General features: G+C 42.4%; 1 pseudogene; it reads right to left on the bottom strand.

Annotated features, from left to right (window-relative positions):
• Positions 1-17,138, bottom strand: part of LOC142254686 (tumor protein p53-inducible nuclear protein 2-like) — a 162,447-nt pseudogene extending 145,309 nt beyond the window's left edge.

Below are 17,138 nucleotides of genomic sequence, written 5' to 3'. Positions count from 1 at the left end.
AATAGAGTTCAGTTGAAAGGACCTCGCACAAGAGATATAGAGAATACAGCTGTCAGTACTCCCATTTTTCTTATAGGAACCAATATATTATTAGGGACTACATTGTTTGAAAAGGTACAGGGGGCAATATTAATGTCTAAAGAAACTCCTTAAAGTGTAACATTCAAAGCCAATTGCTTAACATAATATTTATTCACTTATATAGCGCCATTACATCCATAGTGTTTTACATACACCAGTAAAACTGTCCCCACTAGGGCTCACAATCTAAATTCCCTATCAGTATGTTTTTAAAGTGTTGGTGAAAAGCCACACAAACACAGGGAGAACATACAAACTCCTTGCAGATTTTGTCCTTGGTGGGATTTGAATCCAGGACCCCAGCGTTGCAGTGTTAACTACTGAGCCACTGTGCTGCCCACACTTTAATTAACTTTATTTATTGTTTCTACATAAGCATAACTTAAAGGGAACCTGTCATCAATTTTTCACAATATAAATTAAAGTCACCATCTTTAAACCCTTAACGGCCGCGGGCAGTAAAATTACGTCCTAGCGGTCATAACGTTACTGCCCGCGGTCTGCTGGCGGCAGCATGCCGCGATCGGCGCACATCTCAGCTGATTTTCATATCTGAGATGTGTGCCTGCTAGGCACGAGCAGAATCGTTATCTGCTCGTGCCCTTTAACCCCTGAAATGGCGCTGTCAATATGTGACAGCGCCATTATAAACGCGATCGCGGTAAAGGTTTACTTACCGCCCGATACCGGAAGTCACGTGACATGATCACGTGACTTCCGATGGTTGTCATGGTAGCACAGGGTCATGTGATGACTCCTGTGCTAGACATGAACTACTTTCACTTTCGCTTTCCACGGAGGCCAGGGAAGCAGGAAGTGCACGTATCTGCTGTTTACAGCTGTGTAGCTGTGATCAGCAGATAGTGCAGGGCGATCGGATTGCTGATCACAATAGCCCCCTAGGGGGACTAGTAAAATTAAAAAAAGCAAAAAAAAAAGTTTTAAAAAATGAAAAAAAAAACAAAAAACATAAAAGTTCAAATCACCCCCCTTTCGCCCCATTGAAAATTAAAGGGTTAAAAAAATAAAAAATATACACACATTTGGTATCGCAGCGTTCAGAAACGCCCGATCTATCAAAATATAAAATCAATTAATCTGATCAGTAAACGGCGTAGCGACAAAAAAATTCCAAACACCAAATTGACCTTTTTTTGTCGCCACAACTTTTGCGCAAAATGCAATAACAGGCGATCAAAACGTAGCATCTGCGCAAAAATGGTACCGTTAAAAATGTCAGCTTGAGTCACAAAAAATAAGCCATCACTGAGCCATAGATCCCAAAAAATGAGAACGCTACGAGTCACGGAATATGGCGTAAAACGTGCGCCACTTTTTTCAGGTAAACCTCCGAATTTTTTTTAACCCCTTATATAAAAGTAAACCTGTACATGTTTGGTGTCTACGAACTCGCACTGACCTGAGGCATCACACCCACACATCAGTTTTACCATACAGTGAACACAGTGAATAAAATATCTCAAAAACAATAGTGCTATCACACTTTTATTGCAATTTTTCTGCATTTGGAATTTTTTTGCCATTTTCCAGTACACTATATGGTAAAACCTATGGTTTCATTGAAAAGTACACTTCGTTCCACAAAAAATGAGCCCTCACATGACCATATTGACTGAAAAATAAAAAAGTTAAGTCTCTCAGAAAAAGAATGGCAAAAAAAACGGAAAGCGAAAAATCGGCCGGTCGTGAAGGGGTTAATGGGAATCTGTCACCAGATATTTGCTACCTCATCTGAGAGCAGCATAATGTAGGAAAAGAGACTCTGATTCCAGCAATGCATCGTTAGGTTTACCGGGTACAGCAGATATGACACAGCCAAAGTTCTTAAATGTAGCCTGTAGCAGAGCTCAAAAAGCTAACCCCACCCACTCCACTGTGTACATTGTATAGTGACAGTGAGCTGTTAATCACAGCTGGGGGGTTGGTCTATGAAGCAAATGAGACCTAGTCAGGGCAGTGATATTCTCCTGCTGATAAAAGACTCATTGTACTGCAACAGCACACAGCCTAATAAGTGACACAATTCTAAAATCAGTTTCTCAGCCTCTACCTCATTCTGTCATTATATTACATAGCAAAAACCTGCAGACAGTTTCCCTTTAACTGGTCTATTACCTTAGTCCATAGACTGGAGCAGTATATAAGTCCCATCTCTTCTTGCATATCCCAGAAAATACCTTAATAAGTCTTTCACACCGAAATTAGCACAGGCCGGTCTAATGGGTGTTGGAGGTCTGGGAATGGTATGTCCTCTTTTGGCAGATTCTATGATCTCCTGGTTTGATTGATGTGTATGATGCCTTCCTTTATCCAGGGTCGCCATCAAGGTATTAATGCTCTTACTGGTGTATGGGGCCCAGTGAATTGAGGTTTTCACTTCTTTATTAAACCCCAGGACCAAGTCCCTTCATAGCCACAGCCTGCAGAAAGTATAGCCATAGCACAGGGGGTGGCTGTGTTGCTTTGGCCACTAAGCTGAGTGCATGCTAACACATGGCTACTTTGTATGTGATGCACTTACAGGCATGCAAATTAGGTATGTGATGGCACTAGGTGCAGTGGGGCAGAGCAGTGCACGTCATCCCAGGGCCCAGTACGCAGCAGCATGATGAGGTCACGATACTGCAACCTAATCACACTACTGCGGGCATTGGGGAGCCACAGAGGTGGTGGGGAATGGTAAGCGCTCCATGAAGGAGCTGAAAATTATATGTCCTGAGGAGGGAAGGAAAGGACAAAGTGTTACTACGAGGGCACATTATAGGGGAAATTGTGAAGGCGGGCAGAGTATTATTAGTGGGGGTATATTATACAGAGGGGCAGTGTGTGGGGCTTTTCATACAGAGGGAAAATGTGTGGGAGCTATTATGCAGAGGGCCAGTGTATGGGGGTATATTATACAAAGGGGCAGTGTGTGTGGGTATATTATACAGAGGGGAAGTGCATGGGACTATTATACAGAGGGGTAGTGTGTGGGGGTATATTATATAAAGGTGCAGTGTGTGGGAGTATATTATACAGAGGTGATGTGTGTGGGGGAATATGATAAAGAGGGATAGTGTGGGGGGCTGTTATAAATGGGTTTAGTGTGTGGGGGGTTATTATACAGAGGGGCAGTATGTGGGGGCTAGTATACAGAGGGGGAGTATGTGGGGACAATTATACAGAGGGAAAGTGTGTGTAAGGGTATATTATACAGATGGGCAGTGTGTGGGTGCTATTATACAGAGTGGCAGTGTGAGTGTGTGGAGGGTCTATTATACACAGGGGCAGTGTGTGGGGGACATTCTACAGAGGGGCAGTGTATGGGGGGATATAATACAGAGGGGCAATGTGGGATATATTATACGGAGGTGCAGTGTGGGAGAGTTATTATGGAATTAGTGAGGTTGAGGATGTATTATGAAGAGTGGTGGTATAGGTGGTGTATTATTATTATTATTATTATTATTATTATTATTAATAGTATTAAATATTTCATTTTCTGGAACAATTTCAAGGGTGCCAATACTTTCGGCCACGACTGTATGTCTGTATACATACACACTCAGCTGCCTCTGTATTTTATATATATATATATACAGCAGAGGGTGTTTGATGGTAATGTTAATGTGTAATTAGTGAGGACATGGTGCAGAAGTGGAGTTTGGGGAATGGAGGTGGAGCTGGGGTGGAGCCAGGGCGCAGTCTCATGGAGGCCCAAAAATTTTGCTATAGGAATATTTGAAAAAAAAATAGATACTTAGTTTATGCATTGGCCAATGCATATGAGCCTGGTCACTAACGACAAGGTGATTTCTAATATACCGGAAACCTAACATAAATGCCTTGTTGTTGGTTACCAGGCTCACATGAATTGGCCAATACATAAGCTGAGTATCTATTTTTTTAAATATTCCTATAGAAGTAATGCCCTTATTCATTGTTAACATTCTATAGTGCAGCTATATGTATTTTGTAGTTATATTGTGTTTTCAGCCAGCACCTATTCACACCTGTTGGATGTGTGGGTCTGTCTTTTTGATCTATTTGTAGTGCATTTCTTTCTGACTAAGCACTCCGCCCTATAACCAGGCTGTGCCCACCTTGCTTTATAGCTGGATCTTTTCTGCCGAGACCTGTAGGTTTTTAACCCAGATAGAGGCATTGAAGTTAGGGTCCCGGTATATTAGAGATCACCTTGTCGTTGGTACCGAGCTAACGTACATTGGCCAATATTTCATTGTTATCATTCTAGAGTACAGCTGTATGTATTTTGTAGTTGTATTGTGTCTTCAGCTAGCACCTGTTCACACGTGTTGGATGCGAGGATCAGTCTTTTTGATATATTTGTTAGCTGCACATGTCTACTGATCAGATCAGCAGTCATGTGCTTGCAATAAATCCAATAATGTACTGTATTGCATTGTTCTGCAACATTTGGAGGGCTGCACCAAGTAGCACAAACGGTTGGAGTGGTGTGTGGGAGACATCTGTTTATGTGCGGAGAATAATGCGGGCTCGCCGTATAAGCCCGGATTAAAGGGACAGATATGATCTAGGATGTATTGGTATATCCTAGGTCATAAAGGGGTTAAAACGTTTTATTCATTTTGCTTTTTACAAGAAGGGGGTTACCCTTGGGTTCACATAGATTTTTAGACATTTAAACAATACATGCATTATTAAGAACATTATGTAAATATTTATTGTCTGATGGTTCTCTGACTAAAGGTACCGTCACACTAAGTGACGCTCCAGCGATCCCACCAGCAACCTGACCTGGCAGGGATCGCTGGAGCGTCGCTACACGGGTTACTGGTGAGCTGTCAAACAGGCAGATCTCACCAGCAACCAGTGACCAGCCCCCAGCCAGCAGCGACGCGTGGAAGTGATGCTGCGCTTGGTAACTAAGGTAAATATCGGGTAACCAACCTGATATTTACCTTGGTTACCAGTGCACACCGCTTAGCGCTGGCTCCCTGCACTCCTAGCCAGAGTACACATCGGGTTAATTACCCGATGTGTAGTCTGGCTATGTGTGCAGGGAGTGAGGAGAACAAGAAAAGGCGAACCAGGTCCAATTTCCATCAAAAAAGTATTTATTGTAATAATATTATATATATATGAAATAGATTTAAATAGAGCAGTGGGTGAATACACACAATAGCAAATTTTGTGGTGAACAATAATCATATCCCACTGGATACTGCACGTGTCAAGCAAAATACATGGCTATGGCTATGTGTGCAGGGAGCAGGAAGCCGGCACTGACAGCGTGAGAGCGGCGGACGCTGGTAACGAAGGTAAATATCGGGTAACCAAGGAAAGGGCTTCTTTGTTACCCGATATTTACATTGGTTACCAGCGTCCGCAGAAGCCAGCTCCCTGTTCACTGCACATTCAGTTGTTGCTCTCTCGCTGTCACACACAGCGATGTGTGCTTCATAGCGGGAGAGCAACAACTAAAAAATGGTCCAGGACATTCAGCAACAACCAGCGACCTCACAGCAGGGGCCAGGTTGTTGCTGGATGTCACACACAGCAACATCGCTAGCAACATCGCTGTTGCGTCACAAAAGTCGTTCCTCAGCAGTGATGTTGCTTAGTGAGACGTGGCCTTAAGGCCTTATGCTCACAGCACGGCCATGTACAGCAGCACACATGGTTCCTATAGATCAGTATTAGACATAAGGCACAGTATTCTCGCCTAGGACCAATATTTCTAGGGGACAATTTCTTCATTACATGAAATGCGATAGAGCATGAAATGTATTCTTGTTTAACAGATTCATACAGAATGCATGAAAAAAACTCGGAGTTAAGGTAGCATTCTATGAGAGCCATTTTAGGGTTCCTATAATAAAATTATCACCTTGTATTGAATTTGAAACAAAAACCAAAAGTCCTGCAGCTCCATTTGTGTGTATCTTTATGATATGATATTATGTTTGCTAAGTTAAAGAGAAAAAAAACATCACAGTAGCAGACTATAACTGGCAGCAAGAGTTACACAACATTTGTACTATGGATCACATGACAACTCAAGACTGTACAGACAGCCGAACAGAACTGAGCAACATGTAGAAAAGTTATTGTTATTCCTTATTCATATGGCCATTTTTCACTTACATATTTTCTCTGCCCATTACACATATTTTATACAAAGAGAACATGTATCCATTATAGTCTAGAGATCTGTTCATGTCTATGTTTGTTTGCAGATCAATTGTGCAGCCTAAAAAAATGAGATGTTCATTTTTGATCCAAGTCATGGATCAAACTCACCAATTCAAATGAATGAGTCCATGATAAAAACATAGATGCGATGTGTCATCCAAGTGATGTACTTTTTTTTCTACTGTTTGGGGTTTTTCTGCATAGAAAGAAAAAGAAATCCCACACTAATAATAAACATTGAGAAACGAACAAAAAAAAAATGGATGCGTTCCCTCAAACTGATGAAAAACAATACGTTTTTTTCTCAAATGCTAAGAAAAGTCTGAATGATGTATTATTGGAGGGAAGACCTCTTTGAAAAGTATAGTTTATGAACTATTATGTTTTCTTCCATATTGTAATTTTTTTACTTTCCATTCAAGTCTCAATATGTAAGAATCACATTTAAAAAGTAAACAGTGAAGAATCCAAACAAATTAAGTACGATTGAAGAAATACATTAAAAAAAATTAAGAACTTTTCTAAATGAATAGAGCTGTTCAAAACTCCATTGTTTTGTCTGTTTGTAGAGTTCAGCCTTAATAGGCAAAAAACTTAACACAAAACTTAGCAATGAATATATTTACTATATTTTTTTTACTTAAATAATATCAGTTTATGTGTAAATGTACAGTGCCAGGGAACATATTCGATCTTTATAAATTAGTGATAATATTTCCCATCTATAACTTATTACTGAATAGAGACATTTTTATTCACGGTGCAGTTACAGCTCTATTCACCGAGCAAAGTGTTCCAGATTCATAAATCACTCCCCAAACGTCTAGTTAGTCAATCAAAGGGTTTGTAATCGTAAAGCCTGTCAAGGATTGAATGAATAATAGACCATAGAAAAACCATTGGATTTCCTAGATTTCTCGTTTCATGACCTGACATTTATCCGACTTCAGGACGTATGTCTGCTGGCACTGTATTGTACCTTTCTTATTTATTCATCAATGGCTTACATAAGGCATTTATGTACAGTCAAAAAGAATGCATTTTCTAAAGTGTTAGTACGACATTTTCGAAAGCATTTGAATCTTCAACAACACAATATTTTCCCTTAGAAGAGTTTATGTACTCAATAAAAAGAGAATTTCTAAACTGCATTGTATTCTCACGTACATTATTCTTCAGTAGGAAAGTACTTTATTGTATCATGATACAGAAACAGTCTCATTTCATGCCGCATTAGCATTATTGCCATCTAATAAAGTGCAGGCATACCTCTAGGACATGCCATCACTTTATAATTAATGGTGATTCCTTTGGGACTGTCACCAAACCTGAGAAAGAAGGGGCTGCAGCAATGATTTCGCAAGTTTTACTTCTCCAACGGCATTCCTGCCTGGTGGCTACTCAGTTGTGGAGAGAGTTGTAACCATTCCTGGCTTGTGACTGGGTCGCCGCTATACAGGAAAAGAAAGTAGATAATAATGATCTTTATTTATATAAAGCCAGCATCCCCTTACATTTCAAAGAATACATGTACAAACAACATCAGACATCATAAAGTAACAAACTGGTCAAAAGTTCAGACAATAGAAATGAGGGCCCTGCTCACAAAAATTTACAATCTAATTATTTATTTTACTAATTTATATTGAAATATTATCTATTTTGCTTACTTATATAGCGCCATCATATTCTGCAGCGTGCAGCGATTCACATATATTATTATCCCTGTCCCCATAGGGGCTCTCAATCTAAATTTCCTATCAGTATGAATCTGGAGTATAGGAGGAAACCGGAGAACCTGGAGGAAACCCACGCAAATGTAGGGGTGCCACGGGGCAAATGTAATTGCGGGCGAGGATGAATCCCGGCTGCTGCACAGCCCTGCAGCATCAGTTTGCACCCTGGCCACCTCCACAGTGAAAAGGGACATTTGCAGGGTCATGTGGTGTTGTCCCGATCTTCTAGGCGGCTTCTAGGCTGTCAGTAGCAGCTGGTTACCACTTCTCAGTTTCAGTACACATCACACAGAATTCAGCTGACATCAGACACTTCTCTTCAACTAGAACTTTACTTAGCATTTCCATTCCAACATACAGTATATCTTCACAGTATGTGAGGCATAACATCTTTTGGTAATGTTGTTCATGGTACAGTGTATATTCATATTGTTCCTGCTTTAATCATGGAGGATTCCTGCCTGCTGCTTGAGGACTTTCTGGCACAGACTCTCTCTTTCCTGCTTTGCACTCCTTGTTTCTCCCTCCCGGTGACTCCTGGTCTCACGTCCCCTGTAGAGAAGGGGGTTTTCAGGTGCTCTCCTAATACCAACCCTGAGCCTTAGGCTCCGTACCTCCAGTAGTCTTCACATGGAATTTTCTGCATCCAGCCCACCAGAAGGGGGCCCGTCTGGCCTGGCAGGCCAGGTTCCTACATCCTCCTTTCACTCTGTCCTCACACTCACTGACATTCTAAGATGGCTGCTGCCTGCGGAAGGGAGAATGTGGGCGGAATGTTATGTCCCGCTCATCTCCCCCTCCGCTTCTATTGGCCGGCCGATTAGTGATGTCGCGGTGACGACGCTGTGACGCCGAACGCACCTCCCCCTTGAAGGAGGGATTGTTCGGCGGTCACAGAGACATCGCCGAGCAGGTATGTGTGTGTGAAGCTGCCATAGTGATAATGTTTGCTACGGCAGCAATCACCACATATCGCATGTGCGACGGGGGCGGGTGCTATTGCGCTGGACATCGCTAGCAATTGCTAGTGATGTCGCAACATGTAAAGCCCACCTTATACCCCTTACACAAATACAAAGAGAACATACAAATCCCTTCCACATGTTGTCCTTGGTGGGATTTGAACCTAGGACGCCATTGACACAAGAGTAACAAAGTGTTTCTTTTGTAGAAAGGGTCAGACATTTTTATACTAAAGAAGTGTACAAAAAGATGCATGAACCAGTTATTCATCCAGAATCTGTGTGTGTACAGAGAATTCAAATGTAAGTCATGTGGAGAAAAGTGTTGAATAAAGTGATAAGGCTTGTAAAGGACATGCCCAACAAAAATGTTATCCCCTAAACTTTTTTGTTTGTAATGTGGTGAAGTTGTTCTAAAATACTTGCCAATCGTCTTCAGTAGCTTCTAATAGTCCTTTTCATGGTCATGTGACTTTAAATCGGACTGGTCACACCTCAAGGGGGTTTATGTGTAGACAAGAAGCCCCTATGGAGTCTTTGTTCTAAAACTCCAATGGCTATGCTCTTCATAATGGTCCCTGTGGGAGTAAGCAAAGTAAAGCAGTGTTCATGTGATCTAAAAAGAGACCAGAGCAGATTTTAAAACCAGGGGAAATTTTGTAAGTAGTTTAATACAACTACATTACATTATAGACCAATTTAGAAAGGTTTACGATACATCTTTTGTTGAGAGTGCTTCTTTAAGAATAATAAATGAAGTGGGGACACAACTTTGTTTATAAAATATATGTTTGCTATAATGCATGCATTTTTAGGGCACAGTCTGAATTGTGGATGTTGGATATTTATCTGATTGTTAAAGATATTGCATTCCAGAAAACAGGTGCAGTATGAAAAAAGTATTGAAAATGGAATCGGAGATTTTGAATATGAAGGATATTTGGTTCATAGCTTTTTCATTTTATTTTATTTTTTTTAAAAACTCGCTTCGTGCCCAGAATTGATCCAGGATATCTGTCCGGACACTGGTCCCTATATAAATCTATGGGGAACTGAATCAATCGCTTAAAAATGGTGGTAGAAGGGATAGGGGTATTGGAGCAAGAGTTTTATACTTACCAGTCTCCATGGGGCTGTAATGCTACTTCCTTCATTCATATGGATTGCTTCCCCCACCCACCGGAAGTTCCCATGTCTCTGATTGGTTGCAGTCAGATGTGCCCTCACACTGTGTTTCAATCAGAGACGCAGTCTGTGTTTATATATTGGTGTAAAAATAAATTTAAAAAATGGTGTAGGGTCCTCCCATATTATGATACCCAACACAGATAAAGCTTACGGTTATAGACTGCAGCCACCAATCGTGTGCTTATCTTGGCTGTGTATCAAAATAAGAGGGACCAAATGTGGCTTTTTTAAAAAATTATTTAAATAAATAATTTTAAAAAACGGCATGTGGTCTCCCAATTTTGTTACTCAGCCATGATAAAGTCGACAGCTGCGGCAGGTAATCTCAGGTTGAGAAGACCCTTGCTTATTGGGCCCCCCAGCCTAAAAATAGCAGCCTGGAGCTGCCCAGGATTGTCGCATCCATTAGATGCAACCCTCCTGGAGCTTTACCCAGCTCATCCTGATTGCCCTAGTGCAGTGGCAATTGGTGTAATAATGGGTTAATGACAGCTCACATCTGCCAATAAGCCCTAGATTAGTAATGGGAGGCATCTATGAGACCCCCTCATTACTAATCTGTAAGGGAAAGGAAATAAGCACAAACACTGAAAAAATCCTTTATTTGAAATAAAATACACACATCCTTTTTCACCTCTTTATTAACCCCAAAAACACCCAGGTCCAACATAATCCACATGAGGTTCCATGATGATACAAGCTCTGCTACATCTGAACTAACAGAATTCGGGCATAGAACATGGCTGCCCACTGTGGGCTTCAAGCAGAGAATGACTGAGCCGCAGCAATGAGCGGTGATGACACCTAGGCTATTTGCGGTCACAGGTGGAGGTTCCCATTGTCCTCCACCTGCAATCGAAGCTAAGCTGATCTCAGGTGACCTTAGTAAGCTCAGTGACCTCACCTGATGTGAGGTCACTTAGTTCACAGACCTGCATTTCCTGGCAAAAAAAAGTGTTTTTTTGCCAAGAGAAGCAGATTTGGTGCTGAAATTTCTACACCATATTCATACACCCAATCTTCACCTCCTGGCAAAAAAAATGCATCAAAATACCATTCCATTTTGATGCGATAGTGATGTATTTTTTTTGCCATTAGGTGTAGGTGTGCATGAATATGGTGTAAAAATATCAACACAAGATTTTTAAGCCATTTTGGTGTAGTTTTCTGCCAGGAGGTGCAGATTTGATGCTGAAATCTGGTGCACACATTTCAGCACCAAATTTGCACCACATGGAAGAAAACTGCACTGAAATGGCACCAAAACTGTTTTCTGTGAACTCAGTGACCTCACCTGAGGTCACTCAGTTCAATGAGGTCACCTGAGGTCAAGTTACCTGCAGTCACAGGTGGAGGACCATACAAACCTCCAGCTGTAACCACAAATAACCTGAGTGACATCACCGCTCATCACTGTGGCGGTCATGTTCTTTGCCCCACCTCCCATTACTAATCTAGGACTTAGTGGCAGCTGTGAGCCCCTTATGACCCCAACTGCCACTGCACCAGGGCAATCAGCATGAGCTTGGTATAGTTCCGGGAATGTTACATCTAATTGTTGTGACAATTCTGGGTGGCTACAGGCTGTTATTTTTAGGCTGGGGGTGCCCAATAATCATGGGTCTCCCCAGCCTAAAAAAAATAGCCCCCAGCTCTTGGCTTTATCATGGCTGGGTTTTAAAATTGGGGGGCCCGCACGCCATTTTTTAAAAATTATTTATTTAAATAATTTTAAACAGCCAAATGCGGTCCCTTTTATTTTGATTCACAACAAAGATAAGCAGATAGCTGGGGGCTGCAACCTGTAGCTGTATGCTTTATCTGTGCTGGGTATCATAATATGAGGACCCTATGCCAATTTTTTTATTTATTTATTTTTACACCAATATAGATACACACAGTGCCTATGATTGAAAGCAGTCAGACACGCTGTCAAAAAGGCTGGGGTCTTGTCTGACTGCAACTGATCAGAGACGCCAGGACTGCCGGTGGGTGGGGGAAGTACTGAATGTGTATGAAGGATAATCAGCGGCCTCGGAAGTAGCGCTACAGACATGCAGAAAACTCAGTAAGTATAGCACCCCTTCTTTCCCCTTATTTTCTTTATTTTATTTTTTTTTTTATTACCCGAATTGCTGGATCAAGATTGTTACTCGGAGTTCCCGGAGAACCCCGGGCCCAGGGTTGGTGCACGGGTTCTTTTGAAACCGCGCGGATCCGGACTTTTATAGTCCGGGTCCGCTCATCACTAGACAACACTGAAGATATGATACAATATAAAATAGTAGTCAGTGTACAGCTTGCATAACAGTGTAAATTTGGTGTGCCATATAAATAACTCAACTCACAACCATTACTGTCAAAACTGTTGGCAACAAAAATGAGTTCACCTCTAAGTGAAAATGGCCAAATTGTGCCAAAAGTGGCAATATTTTGTGTGATCACCATTATTTTTAAGCACTGCGTTATCTCTCTTATGCATTGAATTCACTAGAGCTTAACAGGAGCCACTGGAATTCTCTCCCACTTCTCCATAATGACATGATGAAGCTGGTGGATGTTATAAACCTTGTGCTCCTCTACCTTTTTTTTGAGGATGCCTCACAGTTGCTCAATACAAGTAAAATATATCTTTGTACCGTGTTAGCCAGTAGAGATAAAAAAAATTGTTTAAAAGAACTGAGAGTCCTCAGTGGTTGATACCTTTTAATGGCTAACTGAAAAGATGGTAATAATTGCAAGCTTTCGAGACTACTCAGGTCTCTTCATCAGGCATGGTATAACACAAAATCTGAAGAGTCACATATTTATACACAACAGGACATAGAAAAGTGCAGTAAAAAAAAAACAAAAAAAAAACAAGTTATATAAAACAGAACTATCACTATGGCAGGGGGGGGGGGGGGGAAACTGTTGTGGCCATAAATTTTGCTGCAGTTCAGTGTGAAAGTTTTATTGTCCTTTGATAAGGATCTGGTCCGGGCTGTGACACGCTCGGATGGTCAGAGGAGCACATCTCTTAACTGATGTAAAAAGACATGAATCCATGAGACACATTCATTCCTACTCTGAATGTGTCAAAGGTCATCATAAGATTGTACTCCCATAGTCGCCGGTCTCTCTGGGACTTGAAGTTTCCTTTCAATACCAGCAATTTCATGTCCATGATGCTGTGGTCTGGGTTACAGAAATGTTTGGCCACAGGTAGATCCATCCTTTTTTCTCTAATTGTGTGGCGGTGAGAATTCATCCTTGTCCTGAGCTGTTGTCCTGTCTCCCCTACATACAGACCCCCAGTTGGACATTTGGTACATATAATTAAGTACACCACATTGGTTGTGGTGCAGCTGAAGGTACCTGGGATCTTGTAGTCCTGATGTGATCTGGGAATCTTTATCTTGCCCTTTGTCAATATTAATGGACAGGTCTTACATTTTTTCTGGTTGCAGGGAAATGTTCCTGTTGTTGGAGAGGACAGGGACCTGTCCATTAATATTGACAAAGGGCAAGATAAAGATTCCCAGATCACATCAGGACTACAAGATCCCAGGTACCTTCAGGTACCAAATGTCCAACTGGGGGTCTGTATGTAGGGGAGACAGGACAACAGCTCAGGACAAGGATGAATTCTCACCGCCACACAATTAGAGAAAAAAGGATGGATCTACCTGTGGCCAAACATTTCTGTAACCCAGACCACAGCATCATGGACATGAAATTGCTGGTATTGAAAGGAAACTTCAAGTCCCAGAGAGACCGGCGACTATGGGAGTACAAACTTATGATGACCTTTGACACATTCAGAGTAGGAATGAATGTGTCTCATGGATTCATGTCTTTTTACATCAGTTAAGAGATGTGCTCCTCTGACCATCCGAGCGTGTCACAGCCCGGACCAGATCCTTATCAAAGGACAATAAAACTTTCACACTGAACTGCAGCAAAATTTATGGCCACAACAGTTTGCCCCCCCCCCCCTGCCATAGTGATAGTTCTGTTTTATATAACTTGTTTTTTTTTTGTTTTTTTTTTACTGCACTTTTCTATGTCCTGTTGTGTATAAATATGTGACTCTTCAGATTTTGTGTTATACCATGCCTGATGAAGAGACCTGAGTAGTCTCGAAAGCTTGCAATTATTACCATCTTTTCAGTTAGCCATTAAAAGGTATCAACCACTGAGGACTCTCAGTTCTTTTAAACAATTTTTTTTAGTTGCTCAATAGGGATTAGGTCTGGAGATATGCTTGACCAATCCAGTATCTAGATATGCTTGACCAATCCAGTATCTTTACCCTCAGTTGGGATCACAATGTTGTAATACTGCCCTGCAGCCCAGTTTCTGAGGGGAGAGGATCATGCTTTGCTTCAGTATACAGTACATGTTGGCATTCATGATTCCCTCAATGAACAATAGCTCCTCACAGTCACAGCCAACAGCACTCATGCAGACCTCCAACCATGACACATCCACCACCATGCTTCAATGTAGGCAAGACACGCTTGTGTTTGTACTCTTAACCTGACTGCCACCACACATGTGAAGCCATCTCAACCAAATAAGTTTATCTTGGTCTCATCAGACCACAGGACATGGTTCCAGTAATCCATGTCCTTACTCTGCTTGTCTGCAGCAAACTGTGTGCATCATTTTTAGAAGAGACTTCATTCTGGGACGACAGCCATGCAGACCAATTTGTGGCAGTGTGTGGCTTGTGGTCTGAGCACTGGCAGGCTGCAACACCCCCCCCCCCCCTCTTTAACCTCTGCAGCAATGCTGACAGCACTTATACATTTATTTTGAAAAGAAGCCTCTGGATATGACGCTGAGCATGTGCACAAAACTTATTTGATCAACCATGGCGAGGCAACCTGTCATGATAAACTACTGAATAGTTTTGGGGCCACCATGCTGAAGCTCAGTTTCAGGGTGTTGGCAATCTTCTTATGACTAGGCCATCTTTACTAAAAGCAACAATTCTTTTTTTCAGATCCTCAGAGAATTCTTTGCTATGAGCTACCATGTTGAACTTCCAGAGACCAGTATGAGAGCATGTGTGAGCAATAACACCACATTTAACACACCTGCTCCCCATTCCCACATGCGTCTTTGTAACTCTAATGAGTCACATGACACCGAAAGGGAGAATGGCTAATTGGGCACAATTTGGCCATTTTCAGATAGGGGGTGTACTCACTTTTGTTGCTAATGATATAGGCATTAATGGCTTTGTGTTGCGTTATTTAGAGGGCACACCAAATTTACACTGTTATACAAGCTGTACACTGACAACTTTACATTGTATCAAAGTGTCATATCTTCTGTGTTGTCCCATGAAAAGATATAAAAATATTTACACTAATGTTAGGGGTGTACTCACTTTTGTGATACACTGTATATGATATTAGATCCAACTGACAATTAATAAAAGATAGATTAATTACCGTATTTTTCGGACCATAAGATGCACTTTTTTCCCCCCAAATGTTGGGGGAAAGTGGGGGGTGCGTCTTATGGTCTGACTATAGGGCTGCGGCCGGGAATGTGGGTGCTGCGGTGGAGCGGGCCATCGGGGGCACGAGCAGGCTGCAGCAGCGCCTGCCGTGACCACGTAGGCCCGCTCATTACATATGCACGCCCATCCTCCCGCCCATCATCTCTCAGCAAAACCGGCGCTGACAGGTGGGCGGGGTGATGGGCGGCTGGGTGCGCGCATAATTAACAGCCGGACTTGATCACCCCTGGCAACTACAGCCTGGAGTGATCATGTGCGGCTGTATTCACTGCCCCCGTGCATCATTATCAGCGCGGGAAGCAGTGAATCAGTGTACTCAACCATCAGCGCTTGTGGAGCCATCCCCCTGCAGCATCGCGCGATGTCTTCCTGTCTGTGCCGGTCAGCTGATCTGGACACTAGCGGCGCGCACAGCGATGACGTCATCGCTGTGCGCGCCGCTAGTGTCCACCAGCTCAGCCAACCGGCACAGACAGGAAGACATCGATTTGCGATGCTGCAGACAACGGTGACGGCTCCACACACGGTGACGGCTCCACACAGCGGCGCTGCAGCTGAGACAGAGATCGGTGCTTCAGGGAGTGAGGAAAGGTGAGTATAAACGTTTATTTTTTTTTTCTGTGCCACAGGCCATATATCAGGATGGGGGTATATTATGAGCAGGATGGATGGGGGTATATCATGAGCAGGATGGATGGGGGTATATCATGAGCAGGATGGATGGGGGTATATCATGAGCAGGATGGATGGGGGTATATCATGAGCAGGATGGATGGGGGTATATCATGAGCAGGATGGATGGGGGTATATCATGAGCAGGATGGATGGGGGTATATCATGAGCAGGATGGATGGGAGTATATCATGAGCAGGATGGATGGGGGTATATCATGAGCAGGATGGATGGGGGTATATCATGAGCAGGATGGATGGGGGTATATCATGAGCAGGAGGGACGGGGGTATATCATGAGCAGGATGGACTGGGGTATATTATGAGGAGGATGGATGGGGGGTATATTATGAGCAGGATGGATGGGGGGTATATTATGAGCAGGATGGATGGGGGGTATATTATGAGAAGGATGGATGGGGGGTATATTATGAGCAGGATGGGGGTATATGAGCAGGATCATATACAAGGCAGGAGGATCCTTACCAGAATGGGGTACCTTAGTAGAGAATTTGGGGACATTACCCCCATAACAGTGTCAGCAGCAGATCCTCGCCCCATAACAGTGTGTCATGACCATATTTTTTGGTTAAAATTTTATTTTCCTATTTTCCTCCTTTAAAACCAGGGTACGTCTTTTGGTCAGGTGCGTCTTATAGCCCGAAAAATACGGTATAGATGACGAAGTAAGACAGGTAGTTGCTACCAATCCCATTGTCACATACAGTAGTTTGGATTTCCCAGTGTTGCATTCCTTTTCTTCATTGATGAAATCTATGTAGAGTACATCATCTTTTATGTCCAT

The sequence above is a fragment of the Anomaloglossus baeobatrachus genome, chromosome 1 (assembly GCF_048569485.1).
Source record: "Anomaloglossus baeobatrachus isolate aAnoBae1 chromosome 1, aAnoBae1.hap1, whole genome shotgun sequence".
Lineage (NCBI taxonomy): Eukaryota > Metazoa > Chordata > Amphibia > Anura > Aromobatidae > Anomaloglossus > Anomaloglossus baeobatrachus.
Note: the sequence above shows the minus strand (reverse complement) of the source record. Positions and strands in the feature narration are given on the sequence as shown.